This window comes from Chlorocebus sabaeus, chromosome 14 (genome assembly GCF_047675955.1).
Source record: "Chlorocebus sabaeus isolate Y175 chromosome 14, mChlSab1.0.hap1, whole genome shotgun sequence".
Lineage (NCBI taxonomy): Eukaryota > Metazoa > Chordata > Mammalia > Primates > Cercopithecidae > Chlorocebus > Chlorocebus sabaeus.
In genome coordinates, this window is record NC_132917.1 from 73,334,023 (window position 1) to 73,351,296 (window position 17,274).

The 17,274-nt window shown below is 35.4% G+C and overlaps 1 protein-coding gene and 1 pseudogene across 6 annotated transcripts in view; both read left to right on the plus strand.

Annotated features, from left to right (window-relative positions):
- Positions 1-17,274, plus strand: part of ALMS1 (ALMS1 centrosome and basal body associated protein) — a 228,773-nt gene that overhangs the window by 80,674 nt on the left and 130,825 nt on the right. The gene's annotated exons all lie outside the window — the stretch shown is intronic.
- LOC119627276 (large ribosomal subunit protein uL3 pseudogene) lies at positions 34-10,280 on the plus strand (annotated as a pseudogene).

Below are 17,274 nucleotides of genomic sequence, written 5' to 3' on the forward strand. Positions count from 1 at the left end.
GTATAAAAGAAATCTGGAAATGAAAAAAGTAAATATGAAAGAATGGGTGATGGAATTTGGATCTCTTACTTGGGCATCAGTTGAATTGCTGATAATATTTGGCTAAAGTGTAAGGAGCCTTTTTTGGTTTTGTTTTTGAGACAGTCTTGCTCTGTTGGCCAGGCTGAAGTGCAGCAGTGCAATCCTAGTTCACTGCAGCCTTGAACTCTTAGGCTCAAGGAATCCTCCCACCTCAGCCTCTCAAGTAACTGGGACCACATGTGTGTACCACCCTGCTTGGCTAATTTTTAAATTTTTGGCAGAGACAGGGTCTCTCTACATTGCCCGGGCTGGTCTTGAACGCTTGGACTCAAGTGATCCTCTTGCCTTGGCCTCCCAAAATGTTGGGATTACAGGCATAAGCCACTGTGCCTAGGCGGGCATCTTAATTTTTCAAAAGTTAAGATGTAAGTATTAGATACTTACAGTCTAGATATGTGAAGTTTTTATTCATTCCAAGTTCATATTTTGAAAAATTTATCTTCTTAGAAAAATAAGAACTGATTTGCTTATCAATATTTTTTTAGAACGGAGAAGACTGAATGTCACCCTTATTTTCTCTTGAAAGTGGTATCTTGAAATCTAGATGAAGTCCAGCTATTTTCAAACGTTTATTTTAAATGCTTGAGTACACAGCTATAATAGCTTATATATAAATGACTTTCATTTTAATAGTACATATTTTCCTTCTATTAACTATTTCATATGTAGGAAAGAGTATATATGAATCATTTATGTAAAGAATAGCAGCAAGTAAGTAATAATTCCCGTATATTGACTATCCAGCTTGAGAAATAGAACATTATTAAATACTGTTGAAGTTCTTTGTTTCTCCTTTCCCAGTCATATCTTTTTTATTTCTTATTTTGATATATAATGATTTTCCTGCTCTTCAGTATGGTTTTGAACTCTGTAGATGGAATCAATAAGATACATATTCTTTTGAGAACTGGGTGTTTCACACAGTCTTAGGGTTTTGAGCTGCTTCTATGTAGATGTGCATAGTTTTCATTTATTCCTTATTACTGTACAGTATTTCAGTGTGTGATTACATAATAATTTATTCATTCTCCTGTGGTTAAGGCATTTTGTCTGCTATTTTGCTTAATAATAGGATATAATAATGCCTATCTTAGAGGGTTTTGGTGTGGATTATGTGAGATAATGCCTATAAAATGCTTAGTAGAATGTGTGATATCTAGTTAGTACTCAATAACTGGTAGCTATTATTACTATTATTAATCCTGTAAGAATTGATATAGTTATCATACAAGGATTTCATGGCCTGATTCATACAAAGTTTATTAGAAAACTATTCTCCAGTGATATAGTTTATTTGGATTATCTCAGTTTTGGAAAAGTGTTTGAAAAGTACAAATTAGATTGGATTTTAGGTTTTACATATATGCTTGTGAAAAACAAAATTGACAAAATAATAAGAATAGTAAAATGAACAATTGGTTCTCTTAGCACCATTTGTATATATTCTGCCAAAGTGAGCACTACCTTAGCATCATTTGTTTAAACGTACATAGTTTTCTCCGTGATTTGTGTTTCCCTATTTTTAAAAATTGTTTTCTTGTGTTCATATTTCCAGATCCCTCAGCAAGCAAGTTGCCTTCCTTTGGGTAGACTCTAGTTTGTCTGTGTTTTTCTTAAAATAAGGTGTCCTGAATTAGATGAAACACAATTTCACTTCTGATCTGACCAGCATGAAATATATTTAGTAATTCTCTTTCTGTCAGTGTACTGTGAGATCTTTAATGGTCACAGCATAATTGGGCATTAAAAAAAAACAACCATATACTGCTTTCAAACCTTAAAGCTGTAGGAAAAAAGCAAAACAAAACCAAACCAAAAATCACGAACTACTGCCAAGATTTCTATTCTCATTTCTTGTATGTATGTAATACTTTTTTTTTAAATTCTCTTTTTTTTGAGACAGAGTCTCATTTTATTGCCCAGGCTGGAGTGCAGTGGCATGATCTCGGCTCACTGCAAACTCCACGTCCCAGCTTCAAGTGATTCTCCTGCCTCAGCCTCCTGGGTAGCTGAGATTACAGCTACGTGAGTGGCGTGTGACACCACACCCAGATGATTTTTGTGTTTTTAGTAGAGATGGGGTTTCACTATGTTGGCCAGGCTGATCTTGAACTCCTGACCTCAAGTGATGCGCCCACCTCGGCCTCCCAAAGTGCTAGGATTACAGGCGTGAGCCATTACGCCTGGCCCTATATAATACTTTTTAACTCTTCTGTATTTCTTTTTATTGCTTTTATATCAGTGTTCAAGCCTATTGGAATGATTTTTAATCTAAATTTGGTCATTTATTTTATTAAAATATCCCTTTCAGCTTTGTGCCATTTGTATATTTGATAAGTATTTTTATCCAAATTAGCTATAAAAATGTTCACTAAGGGTTATGGATAAAAAGTCTAAAACTTTCGGCTGGGTGTGGTGGCTCATGCCTATAATCCTAGCACTTTGGGAAGCCGAGGTGGGTGGATCATTTGAGGTCAGGAGTTTGAGACCAGCCTGGCCAACGTTTGAAATGCCGTCTCTACTAAAAATACAAAAATTACCTGGGTGTCATGTTGAATGCCTGTAATCGTAGCTACTCGGGAAGCTGAGGCAGGAGAATTGCCTGAACCTAAGAGGCGGAGATTGCAGTGAGCCAAGATCGTGCCAGTGCACTCCAGCCTAGGCGACAGAGGGAGACTCTCTGTTTCCAAAAAAAAAAAAAAAAAAAAAAAAAAAAAAGTCTAAAACTTTTGAATAAGATTACTCTCACACTTATGGTGAGTACTTCATGATACTGTCATTCATCCATCTCATGTTTCACCATCTTATGATTGACTTTCTTCAGTCTATTAACTGAGTAGTTGCGAAATAGTATTTGACTAGATATGCCTTGTTCTTAGGGAACCCGTATTGGCCACACTGTGTACAGTTTTGGACCTTTTATTTTTTTAACTTAAATATATTAGGATTTCCCTTTAAAACTTCTCTAAAAGCGTAATTTTACATAGGTATATAATATCGCGTTGTATGAACATAACAATTTATTCACTACCCTACTGTTGAACATTTATTTATTAATTCCAAAAATACATATTGAATGCCTGATATGTGCCATCACTCATCTATAGGCTGAGGACACATCACTGAACAAAATAGACAAACACATCATGAGCTTACATTAAGTGAGAGTATATGAATAACAACCAAACAGGTAAAATAAATGTCAGATGGTGGGATAAGAGCCAGGGAGACAAAGCAGAATGGTCAATGCAGAACCTGAGAAAGAGGTACTGAGTTAAATATCTGAGTAAGGTGAGAAAGTAAGGCAGTTATCAGTGACAAGAGCATTCCAGACAGAAATAGCATGCACGCAGTTGCTGAGGTAGAGTGTGAAAGGAAAGGGAGTGTTAAAGGAAAGGGAGGGGTGCTAAAGGAAAGGGAGGAGGCCAGTGTGTTTGAGAGCGAGAGTGAAAGGGAGAAGACTAGATTGTGGAAGGCAGTGGTTCTTGACAGGGATAGTAAATGGCTCCCAAAGAGATATTTTGGAAATTTATGTGATTTTTCTTGGGTCATCACTGTAATTGGGGATTATTTCTGGAATGCAGTAGATAGGTGTCAGGTATGTTACTATTTCTGTAATGTACAAGACAGTTCCACACAAGGAAGGGTTGTCCCTTGTCACTTACAGCTTTTGAATGTCCCTGTAGATATTAATGTTGATGAAAAACCTTTTATAAATTATTTCAGTGTCATGTTTTAAATGATTTTTTTTAGTATAGGGTGTTTCTTCTGTTTTTTCTTTCTTTCATGACTGACATTTTTGAAGAGTACAAGCTAATTACTTTGCAGATTCCCCTCAAATTGAATTTATCTGCTGTGTTCCATGATTTGATTCAGATTTGATTTTTATGTAGGAAAGCCACAGAAGTGATGGGCTTTTCATGCTTGTCAGGAGACACATTATGTTGATTTGTCTCAATACTTGTAATGTTAACTCGACCACTTAGTTAAGGTGGTATCTGCTGGTTTGTGTGTTTTACATATTAATTAATAAGCAGTTAATAAATATTATGAAGAGATTCTTTGAGACTGTAAATATCTCTAGTTTAGGATCTAGTGTTTATACTTGCGTGAATAATTTATTAATAAAATAGCTTTAATTTGGTGATCAAAAAAAATTCTATCATCACTTCAGTATTCATTCATTGGAATTCTGTGGTAAGTTAAAAGTGTCCCTTCTCCATTTTTTTATTTATATCATTATGGGCTCTTGGATTTTTCTTCTCAAAGGGTCACAACCTATCACTATCATTGTTTATTTTTGTACTCAAATTACCCCACACTTGCCCATGAGAACCATTTTAAGCTGGTGCCTGTGTGTTTTCCTCATGATCCCATCATTTCATGAGCATTCACCCACTCTCTGAGATAGGAAGATACTGTAGGAATATCTTATATTTTCTTTCCACCAACCCTAGAGCTGTCTGTTTCTCCAAGGGGCCCTGGTTCTTTTTAGCAGAGAGTAGCATGTAGAAACTAAGATATGTATGCTTGGTGTGCTTATTGATACTATGATGCTGTTGCCTTTATACCCTTTCAGCAGACGATGTGTATGTACATAATTGCACACACAACCCCCTCTCCTCTGTATGCCTGTTTACTTATCTATTACTTTTATTATAAAATGAAAGCTGTGAGTTTATACTAGTACATCCAGTTCCATTCCAGTACTACAGGGTTATTCTAGCCTTTTTTTCTTTCTTTATTTGTAACTCACTTCTCTGATAGTAAGAAACTTGGCTCCCATTATCCTCCATATATTTAGTTACTTGTTTAAATTCCCTTGTATGTTTTTCCCTCAGCCACTCTGCTTATCATGCCTGCAACAGATTGAATTTCTTTCCCAGCCCCAAATCTCTTTCAACCTACAAGTTTTATATGTAATATAATTATTATTATACCATTCCAGATATTTTTAAATTTCCATTTTGATTTGTTTCAACAGTGAAAGGTGATATATTAGGATAATACCTTCAGTGTGCTGAAAGAAAATAAATTATATCTACCTAGAATTGCGTGTCAGTGAAAATCTGTTTTAAGAATGTGGTAATATAAAAGTGATTTTAGACAATAACAGTTCATTCAACTCTCATTAAAAATTTCTAAGTGGTTACCTCAGACTAAAGGGAAATAATCTAATATGGGAAATTTGTGATGTAGGAAATATTAAAGAGCAAAAGATGTGTTAAGTATGTGGATAAATAAAGCTAAATAAGTATATGAAACAAAAATACTAGGACCTTCATGACTGAGATAAAATGTGGCAGAAACTTAAAATATATGACAACAATATCGTACAGGTTTGAAGCTGTATAAATGGAGTTAATCTTTTTCCAAGTTTCTTAACTGGGAAAAAGTTAGGTATTATTTACTTTAGCTTGATAACTATATGTGTTATAATTTCTACGATAACCCTGTCCCCTACATCATACCTTACTACAAAATTAATTTGAGATGGATCATAGACTTTACGTTGAAAAGTAAAATAAAGTTGCTTGAAAATCTCTTCATGATGTTGGGTTAGGCAAAGGTTTCTTAAGAACAAAAATACACTATCCATAAAATAAAGGATTGATAAATTGCTCTTCATGAAAATTAAGAACGTCTGGTAATCAAAAGGCACCATGAAGAGTGAAAAGTCAAGCTACACAGTGGAAGAGGGCATTTCGGATACATATATTTGATAAGGGACATAAATCTAGAATATATAAGGAACTCATGCAAATCCATTCTTCCTACCCAAAGACTTCAATAGGTGTCTCATAAATGAAGATATCCAAGTGGCCAATAAGCATTTGAAAACATTCTCAATATCACTGCCTCTTAGGTAATGCAAATTAACCATAATGAGATACTGCTTCATATCAGAGTAGCTAAAATTAAAAAGAGAACAATACTAAATATTGGTAAAGTTATGAAGCAACTGAAGCAGTCATTTATTGCTGATGGGAAGGTAAACTGGTACAAAACTCTTAAAATAATTTACAGTTATTTCATAATGGTAAACATATGCCTGACCTGGGACACTTCATTACTACTTCTTTTTAGGTGCATACTCAAGAAATATCAGTACCTATGTTCAATAGAAGACATGGTCAATAATAATTATAGTAGCCTCAAACTGAAAACTACATAAATGTGTATCAGGAGTAGAATAGATGAATCAATTATGCTTTATTCATACAGTGAAATCCTGTGTAGCCATAAAAGAGAGCAAACTACTACTGCCTCAACAACTTTGAAAGCTGTCACACATGTTGTGGTTAGCAGAAAAGCGAGACACAAACGAGCCATACTGAATAATTCCATTCATATGAAATTCAAAAACTAACCAATGGTGAGAAAAGTGATAAGAATGGTTACCTCTGGTGGAGTCAGGTGTGGTGTGTGTTATTGACCGGGAAGAGGCACAAGAGGTCTTCTCAGGTATAGGAAGTTTTGTATATCTGGATATGGGCAGTATTTACATTGCTGTCAACACATATAAAAAATAAACTGCCTGACTTCAGATTTGTACACCTTATTAATGATTTATTATATATTAATTAAAAAGAAACATTGAACAAGAGATACAATTGAAATCATAGAAAAGGAACTTTAAAAAGGCAACCATTTCTAATCATAGCAAAAACTTTATAAAAAGCATCAAGGTGTAAATCTAACAAGATTTATGAGATCTTTTATTAGAGAATAGTAAAATTTCTTTTGAAAGGCTAAGTACATAGAGAAATAAATTGTATTTATTAATAAGACTCTATATCCAGCTATCACAGACTGCTTCAATGAATCAAGGCAGATGTTTCTTTAAATTTTTTTTATCATGGTAAAATACACATAACACAGAATTTACCTCTTAACTATTTTTAAATGTACAGTTTACTGGTGTTAAGTACATTCATATTGTTGTGCAACCACCACCACCACCATCCATCTCCAAGACTCTTTTCATCTTGTGAAACTGAAACTTTTGCCCATTAAATAGTAACTTCTTGTTCTCTTCCCATCTGCCCCAGGCAACCACCATTTTCCTTTTTGTTTTGTATGATTTTGATTACTCTGAGTACTTCCTATAAATGGAATAATACAATATTTGTCTTTTGGTGACTGGCTTATTTCACTTAGTCGCATGTGGTTCATCCATGTTGTAGCATGTAAGTGGATCTATGGTAGACAGTATATAGTTGGAGCATTCTGCCAATCTCTGTCTTTTGATTGGATAATTTATTTGCTTTTAAAGTAATTAACGATAAGGAGGAACCTGCCTCTGTCCTTTTTCTCTTTGTTTTCTACATCAAGGTACAAATTTTATGTTCAGATACAATTCCAAACCACAATGAGGATTTATCTTACTGCCCTCTACCCCACAGAAATGCATTCGTAGGCTCCTAAAGGAAACTCTGTTAGATTGCTTGTTGTCAAAAACTATTTAGATCATTTTGGCCCGTTCCATGCTATGAGAATGAGATTCACGCTGTACCCAAGGATTTACTGATCTCTCTTGGCAGAATACTGTCTCTTCTCCTTCTCTTTTCTGTTTGGTAATAGAAGAAGAGAAGAAAAGTTTGAAGTCAGTACTTTATGTCATTTAGTGTATGAACCAATAACTCAACACATTTAGACAAAAAACCATGAAATAAACTTTACTTATACTCTAAAATAAACCAAACCAAACTACAAAAGTAGTAAGAAGGAAATTATAAAATAAAATCTATCAATTAACTAGAAAACAGAAAAATAGAATTGAGCATTAAAGTCTAGATTTGGACCTTAAAAATTCCAAATCAAAAGAAAGCTCTGACTAGCTAGAAGAGAAGGAAAAACACACAATGTCATAAATGAAAAGGAGCATGCCAGATAATACCACTGAGAAAATTTGAAATAATGAGAGAAAATAAAGTATAACTCTTTTCTTGTTAGGTATAAAATTTTCATGAAATGACTGATTTTCTTAGATAATGTAATTAAACGGAAATGTGTAATAGAGTAAACATGACTGAGAGAAAAACTTTATTGATCAAACATTTTGGCTTCCAAGTAAAGTGCCTGACCTAGCTCAATATTAGGTAACATTATGGAGTATTTCCTGGGTGTGATAATGACATTGTGGTTATATGATAAGTGAATTATTTAGGGTTGAAGTGTCAAATCACAGTGTCTTTGTGGAAGGATAAAGCTTTGTGGAGGGATAGGGGAAATTGTTCAACAGTTGTTGAATCTAAGTGGAAGGAATTCACATGTTTATTTTAACATTCTATCAACTTTTTGGTATATTCTTAACAAAAAGAAAACAATAATGCCTGACTTAGATGTTTATGTGGGTGACTCAAGCTATCAGGTAATGGATAACTCCTGTGCTATATAAAAAGTTCTAATACACTAATAAAAACTTCCTAATTTATTTGAGGACATTAACAAAAACCTCAGAAGACATACCTGAAATTATGAATCTTTCACATCAGTGTGATGTCTCCACTTTTATTTCTAATTTTATTTATTTGAGTCTTCTAGTTTTTTCTTAGTCTAGCTAAATGTTTAACATTGTTTTTACCTTTTCAAAACTAACAGTTTAGTTGATTTCTTCCTGTTTTTCTGTTTTTCATTTCTGCTCTAATTTTTATTCTTTCATTCTTTCTGCTAACTTTGGGCTTAGTTTTGTTCTTCTTTTTCTAGTTCCTTGAGGTGTAAAGTTGAGTTGCTTATTTGAGATCTTTCTTCCTTTAAAAACAGACAGTTATCATTAGAAACTTCCCTCTTAGTCCTGATTTTGCTTCATCCCATAAGTTTTCATTTGTTGTATTTTTGTCTTAAGATATTTTTAAATTTTCCTTGATCTCATCTTTGATCCACTGGTTGTTTAAGAGTGTGTTGTTGCTCTACCGGTGGGATTTGATTGCATGATGTCTCACAAAAAGTTCTCCGCTCCCAGGCATGGGTCCCTCAGCTTCCTGCCTCGGAAGCGCAGCAGCAGGCATCGGGGGAAGGTCAAGAGCTTCCCTAAGGATGACCCATCTAAGCCAGTCCACCTCACAGCCTTCCTGGGATACAAGGCTGGCATGACCCACATCGTGCGGGAAGTCGACAGGCCAGGATCCAAGGTGAACAAGAAGGAGGTGGTGCAGGCTGTGACTATTGTGGAGACGCCACCCATGGTGGTTGTGGGCATTGTGGGCTACATGGAAACCCCTCGAGGCCTCCGGACCTTCAAGACTGTCTTCGCTGAGCACATCAGTGATGAATGCAAGAGACGTTTCTATAAGAACTGGCATAAATCTAAGAAGGCCTTTACCAAGTACTGCAAGAAATGGCAGGATGAGGACGGCAAGAAGCAGCTGGAGAAGGACTTCAGCAGCATGAAGAAGTACTGCCAAGTCATCTGTGTCATTGCCCACACCCAGATGCACCTGCTTCCTCTGCGCCAGAAGAAGGCCCACCTGATGGAGATCCAGGTGAATGGAGGCACCGTGGCCGAGAAGCTGGACTGGGCCTGTGAGAGGTTCGAGCAGCAGGTACCTGTGAACCAAGTGTTTGGGCAGGATGAGATGATCAACATCATCAGGGTGACCAAGGGCAAAGGCTACAAAGGAGTCACCAGTCTTTGGCACACCAAGAAGCTGCCCCGCAAGACCCACTGAGGTCTGTGCAAGGTGGCCTGTATTGGGGCATGGCATCCTGCTTGTGTGGCCTTCTCTGTGGCACGTGCTGGGCAGAAAGGCTGCCATCACCACACTGAGATCAACAAGAAGATCTATAAGATTGGCGAGGGCTGCCTTATCACAGACGGCAAGCTGATCAAGAACAATGCTTCCACTGACTATGACCTGCCTGAAAGAGCATCAACCCTCTGGGTGGCTTTGTCCGCTATGGGGAAGTGACCAATGACTTTGTCATGCTGAAAGGCTGTGTGGTGGGAACGAAGAAGCGGATGCGCACACTCCGCAAGTCCTTGCTGGCGCAGACAAAGCGGCGGACTGTGGAGAAGATTGACCTTAAGTTCATTGACACCACCTCCAAGTTTGGCCATGGTCACTTCCAGACCATGGAAGAGAAGAAAGCATTCATGGGACCACTCAAGAAAGACTGAATTGCAAAGGAAGAAGGAGCTTAATGCCAGGAGCAGATTTTGCAGCTGGTGGGGTCTCAATAAAAATTATTTTCCACTGGGGACAAAAAAAAAAAAAAAAGAGTGTGTTGTTAATTACCACATAATTGTGATTTTCCCAGTTTTCCTTCTGTTACGGATTTCTAATTTTAGTCTATTGTGCTTGGGAAAAAAAGCTTGGTATCATTTCAGTCTTCTTAAATTTGTTCAGACTTGTTTTATGACTTAATATGTGATCTGTCCTGGAGAATGTTCTGTGTGCAGTTGAGAAGACTGTGTATTCTGCAATTGTTAGGTGGAATATTCAGTATATGTGTGTTCTATTCATTATTGAAAATGGAGTACTGACATCTTCTATTGTATTGCTATTTTTCCTTTCAGTTCCGTCAGTGTTTGCTTTATATATTTAGGTGCTCTGATGTTGAGTGTATATATGTTTATACTTGTGTTATCTTTCTGATGAATTGACTCTTTTATCATATGACCTTCTTTGTCTCTTGGGATGGTTTTTAATTTAAAGTCTATATTGTCTGATAGTATGGCCACAACTGTGCTCTTTTGGTTGCTATCTGCATGGAGTATATTTTCCTGTTCCTTCACTTTTAGCCTGTGTGTCCTTAAATCTAAAGTGAGTCTCTTGTAGATAGCATATAGTTGGATCTTATTTTTAAAATTAATTCAGCCACTATATGTCTTTTGATTAGGGAGTTTACTGCATTTACATTAAATTATTGATAGAGAAAGACTTACTAGTTCCATTTTGTTAATCGTTTTCTTTCTCACAGTTCTTTCGTCCCTTTTCTCCTCTCTTGCTGTAATTTGTTGATTTTGCTTTGATCCTTCATTTTTTTTTCTTTTTCTTTTGTGTATCTTCTATAGGTATTTTCTTTGTGGTTACCAAAGTCTTACATAAAATAACTTATAGCTACAGCAAAAGCAATTTTAAAAATAGACAAACAGGACTGCATCAAACTAAAAAGCTTTTGCACAGCAAAGGAAACAGTTAAGAGAATGAATTGGTAATCTATGGAATAGGAGAAAATATTTGTAAACCATGTATCTAATGAGGGGTTAATATCCAAAGTATATAAGGAACACCTGCAAATCAACAGCCAAAAGAAAAAAAAGAAAAAAAAAAATCCCCAAAACAAAAAACAAATAACCTGGTTAAAACATGGGTAAAGGACTTAAATGAACATTTCTTAAAACATACAAATGTGTAAGGTGCTGTATATGAAGAGATATTCAATATCGCCAGTCATCAGGAAAATCCAAATCAAAACCACAATGACTTACCACTTCATATCTGTTAGGATGGCTGATATCAAAACAAAACAAATTGTAACAGGTGTTGGAGAGGATGTGGAGAAATTAGAACCCTGTACACTGTAGATGGGCATGTAAAATAGTGTAGCCGTTGTGGAAAATAGTATGGAGATTCCTAAAAAAAAAAAAAAATAGAATTACCATATGATCCCACTTCTGGGTGCATATCCAAAGTAAATGAAATCAGAATCTTGAGGAGATCCCATGTTCACAATAGCATTAATCACAATAGCCAAGATACATAAACAAGATGTATAAACATCGATAGATAAATGGATAAAGAAAATGTAGTATATACATACAATGGAATATTATTCCACCTTAAGGAGGTCCTGGTGTATGTGACAACATGGATGACCCTATAAGACATTAAAATAATTCAGTCACAGAAGGACAAATACTGAATGATTTCACTTACGTGAAATATCTAAAAATAGTCAAATTCAGAAAACAGAGAGTAGAATGGTGATTGCCAAGGACTGGGAGGAAGGGGGAATTGGGAATTGATGTTACATAGGTATCACAGGCAAAGCAGGTAATTCAATATTAGGAAATTTATGAATAAGTTTTTACATTAGTAGATCTAATGGAGAAGTCATAATTCATTAAGCTCCAAAAAGTATTTGGGAATTAAAAAATCTGTAATTAAAAATATTTCTTTAGAAGAATATTTCTTTACAGTAGAATAATACCTCAAATATGATAAAGAATATGTATTTGAAATTTGCAATCAGCATAATAAAGGCAAATACTTTTGTTATGCATATAAAACATTTGTGAGAGAAGTCATATAATGTGGTGGAGTAGGGAACTCTAGGACTCTTACAAAAACACCTAATTAGCTTCCAGAAACTATCAGAATTAATTTTTATAGAACTCTGGAATTTAGTTAACATTAAAAAAACAGGAAAAGTAAGGAGCTGTAGCACTGCAGAAAAACACGATGGCACCTTAAATTGCTCACCTACCATTCCTTGTGCCTAGATTAATAATGGCTTTGAAAACGGCAGCTTACACTCATGGTGCAGGCTGTTAGCACCGGAAGGGTTAGTACAGATCTTGCTCTCAAAAGATTGTGATTGTTTTAACCTGTCTGAAGTCTCTGAAGGACCGGTATAGAGCTTCCTTTTGTTTTACACAACTCAGAGCTTTCCGGGGACTGGGGTGGCTTATCCGTCATCACGTGTCAAAAGTATTTAAAAGCCAGAGTATCAACTGTAGAAGTCTGAGTCGGGATAAAAATTAGGACAATGAATAGGTAGACAAAAAGCCAGGAAGGAACAGTTGAAAAGGAGATACAGGGTGGTATAAGGACTTTTAAATGCTTTTGTATATGCTGAGAAATTGAGAATGCTATGTACATGCCTAGGATTGGACAACTCCTCACAGAAGGCTTGAGAAGACCCTAAGCTTTCACCACTAGCTGACTTCCGGCTCTGCCTAACTAAGTAGGATGTGAAGGTTAAGATAGAGTTGTAAACAGTCTGGCTAAGTTTTGATGAAATGCCACAACACAGAGCAAAAAAGACTGGGAGTGGTTTTTTTTTCTTTTCTATTACCTTTTTTCTTTCCTTGGCTGCAGGTGTTTAAGGAAACGGTCAAAACAGTAGTTGACCCTGAAGCTAAGTGAGCACAGACTTCACTTCCATGTACAACAAAGAATGTAAACTTTATGAAATAGTCAATAAACAACACTTACAACAAGCAGTAACAGCAAACTCCAGGGAAGGGGGAGAATTCCAGTATCCAGAGTTGTCACATTATAATATTCAATATGTCCAGTTTTCAACAAATTATAAGGCATGCAAAGAAATAAAGAAGTGTGACTCATTCAGAGGAAAAAAGAGAAATTAGTGAAACTATCCCTGAGGAAGCCCACCTTAAATGTACTCAATGAGCTAAACAAAACCATCAGCAAAGAACTAAAGGGAACCAAGAAAAGGATTTTTCACCAAAAAGAAATATCAACAAAGAAATTATAAAAAGGAAACAAATAGAAATTCTGCAGCTGAAAAGTACAGTAACAAAAATTCATTAGAGGGGTTCAATAGCTGATTTGAGTAGTCTGAACAAAGAATCAGTGAACTTGAAGAAAGGTCAGTTGATGTATTCATTTGAGGAGCAGAAAGAGAAAAGAATAGAGAAAATGAACAGGGCTATGGGACATCCCCAAGCATACCAACATATGCCTTATGGGATTCTTAGAGGGAAGAGAGAGAGAGACAGAGAGAGAGCAAAAGGGGCAGAAATAACATTTGAAGAAATAATGGTTGAAAACTTCCCTAATTTGATGAAAAATGAACTCCAAATGGGTTAAACTCAGAGACCCACACCATGACCTATTATAGTCAAATTGTTAAATACTTAGCATAGTTACTGGTTCTATTAGTAGAAATATACTTTCCCTAATGAAGTCAGCTTTAACAGATTTTTTTTAAACAAGTGTTTCCAAAAGCTTATTGATTTTTAAGTAAGTTTTGTGTCACATGGTAATATATTTCTTTTATTTGTAGAAAGTAAATTTTTACTTTTTAGTGCTTGTTGACTCTGTGTGTGTGTGTGTCTGTGTGTGTGTCTGTGTATTGGTTTACGTGATGGTGAAGAACTACTTATTTCTTTTTTGGTTTGTTATATGAGGTCTTTGACATTGTTTGTGACAGGGTCTTGCTCCGTCACCCAGGCTGGAGTGTAGTAGCTATATCATAGCTTACTGCAACGTCCGCCTCCCGAGCTCAAGCTATCTTTCCACCTCAGTCTCTCAAAGTGCTGGTATTACAGGCTTGAGCCACTGCACCTGGCTGATGTGTCATTAAGCTGGACAATGAAAGAATAATATAACCTGATAAAACTCATGTAGATCTGTTGAGAAGAGAGAATTAATTTTAATTGTGAAATAGTCTCTGGAAATTAGTAAAAGACGTATTTTAGCTAACCAGTAATTTCATAACTTTATCTCAGTATAATTTACTGTAATACATAAGGTTTGCCCATTTAAATTGTATAGTTTGTTTACAGAATTTTACAATAACATAATTTTAGAACTTTGTTGTCATTCTCCCCTCTTCCCCAATTTCCTAGCCCTAGGCAAACACCAGTTCACTTTCTCTCCCTATGGATTTGCCAATTCTGAACATTTTATGTAAATAGAATTGTAATATATGATCTTTTGTGACTGCCTTCTTTTACATGTTATAATGTTTTCAAGAGTCATTCATGTTATGTTGTAACATGAATCAGTACTTCATCCCTTTTTATTGCCAAATTATATTTCATTGTGTAGATATTTTGTTTACTCATTAGTTGGTAGATATTTGGATTTTCCACTCTGGCCATTGTGAATAGTGCTGCTATGAACATAGTGAGTGTTTATGTGTTAGAGTGGATGTTTCATTTCTCTTGGGTATATACCTAACAGTAGAATTACTGGGACATATGGTAACTCCATGTTTAACATGTTGAGGAACTTCTAAACTTTTTTCTGAAGTAGCGGCGCTATTTACATTCCCACAAGCAGTGTATGAGTGTTTTAGTTTCTCCATATCCTTTCCAACATTTGTCATTTTCTGTCTTTTTGATTATAGCCTGATGTTAAGGGTATTTATTGTGATTTTTTACCTAGTTCTAACAACTAATGGTGTTGAACATCTTTTCATGTGATTATTGGTCATTTATCTTTTCTGATGAAATACCTATTCAAATTCTTTACCCATTTATAAATTTATCACTTTACAAATTTGTTGAATTGCAAGCATTCTTTTTATATTCTGGATATTAGGCCATTAGCAGATTTATGGACTTACCAATATATTCTCCCATTCTGTAGGCTTTTTCACTTTCTTGATGGCGACCTGTGATACACAAAAGTTTTAAATTCTCATGAACTCTAACTTATCAGACTTTTGGTGACATATCTAAGAAATCAGTGCATAACCCAGGGTCACAAAGATTTAGTGTTTTCTTCTGAGATACTTAGTTTTGGTTTTTATGTTTAGATCTGTGGTTCTATTTGAGGCAATTAAAATTTTTATTATTTTTTTAAAATTGTGATAAAATATACATAAAATTTATCATCTTAACCATTGTTAAGTATATGGTTCAGTGGCGTTAAGTACATTCATGTTGTTGTTTAAACAATCTCTATAGCTTTTTAAATCTTGCAATACTGAAACTCTATATCCATTAAACAACAAGTCCTCATTTTCGCCTTTCCCTTTGCCCCTAGCAACCACTATTCTACTTTCTGTCTCTATGAATTTGACTACTCTGAGTACCTTATAGTAGCGGAATCACACAGTGTATGTCTTTTTGCCAGTGGCTTATTTCATTCAGTAGTATATTCTTAAAATTCACCCATGTTGTACTATATGTCAGAATTTCCTTCTTTTTTAAGACTATATTATTCCATTGTGTGTGTATGCTACATTTTGTTTATCCATTCATCTGTTGATAGACACTTGAGTTGCTTCTGCCATTTGGCTATTGTGAATAATGCTGCTGTGAACATGCTTGTTATAATTATCACTTCAAGATCCTGCTTTCACTTCTTTTGGGTATAGACCCAGAAGTGGAATTGCTGGATCATATAGTCATTCTATTTTTAAGTTTTTGAGGAAGCCCCATGCTGTTTTCCATAGGGGCTACACTTTACATTCCCACCAGCAGTGTTCGAGGGTACTAATTTCTCCACATCCTTGCCAATACTTGTTATTGTCTGGTGTTTTTTTTTTTTTTTCCTTCTTAATAATGTCTATTCTAACAGGTCTGAAGTGATGTCTCATTGTGGTGGTGATTTTCATTTCCCTTATGATTAGTAATATTGAGCTTGTTTTCATTTTTGGTTAGTCAGTTGTATACCTTCTCTGGAGAAAAGTCTATTATTTTTGCCTATCTTTGAATCAGGTTTTGTTGTTGTTCTTGAGTTGTAAGCGTCCTTTATATGTTCTGGATATTAACCTTATATCAGATACAGTGAGTTTTTGCCTCACATCTTTGTTAAGTTCTTGGAAACTGTGACTTGTAAGTGAAGTGATGTATAGCATAGCAAAACAAACTGATATAGGTTAATTGATAAAACAAGAGTTAAGCTCCTGTGGTATTCAGTACATTGTTTCACTTAAAGATGCAGTTTCTAAGTACCTATTGATGATGTTAAGTGAAGACTTATTGTACATGATTAGCAAATATTTTCTCCCATTTTCTAGGTTACCTTTTCACTCTGTTGATGGTGTCCTTTGGTGAACAGAAGTTTTAAATTTTGATTTAGTCCAATTTATTGACTTTTACTTTTGTTGCCTTTCTCCTTTGAGTCAGTTTTTGTGTATGGCATGCAAGTTCATCTTGGCATATAGATATTGAGTTGTTTCAGCACTGTTGAAAAGACTTCTTTCCCCATTGAATTTTCATGACCTCTTTGTTGAAAATCAATTTACTATAAATGTTAGTGTTTATTTCTGGACTGTCAGTTCTATGTCATTTTTTTTTTTTTTTAAATTTATTTATTATTATTAAACTTCAAGTTGTAGGGTACATGTGCACAACGTGCAGGTTTGCTACATATGTATACTTGTGCCATGTTGGTGTGCTGCACCCATCAACTCGTCATTTACATCAGGTATAACTCCCAATGCAATCCCTCCCCCCTCCCCCCTCCCCATGATAGGCCCCGGTGTGTGATGTTCCCCTTCCCGAGTCCAAGTGATCTCATTGTTCAGTTCCCACCTACGAGTGAG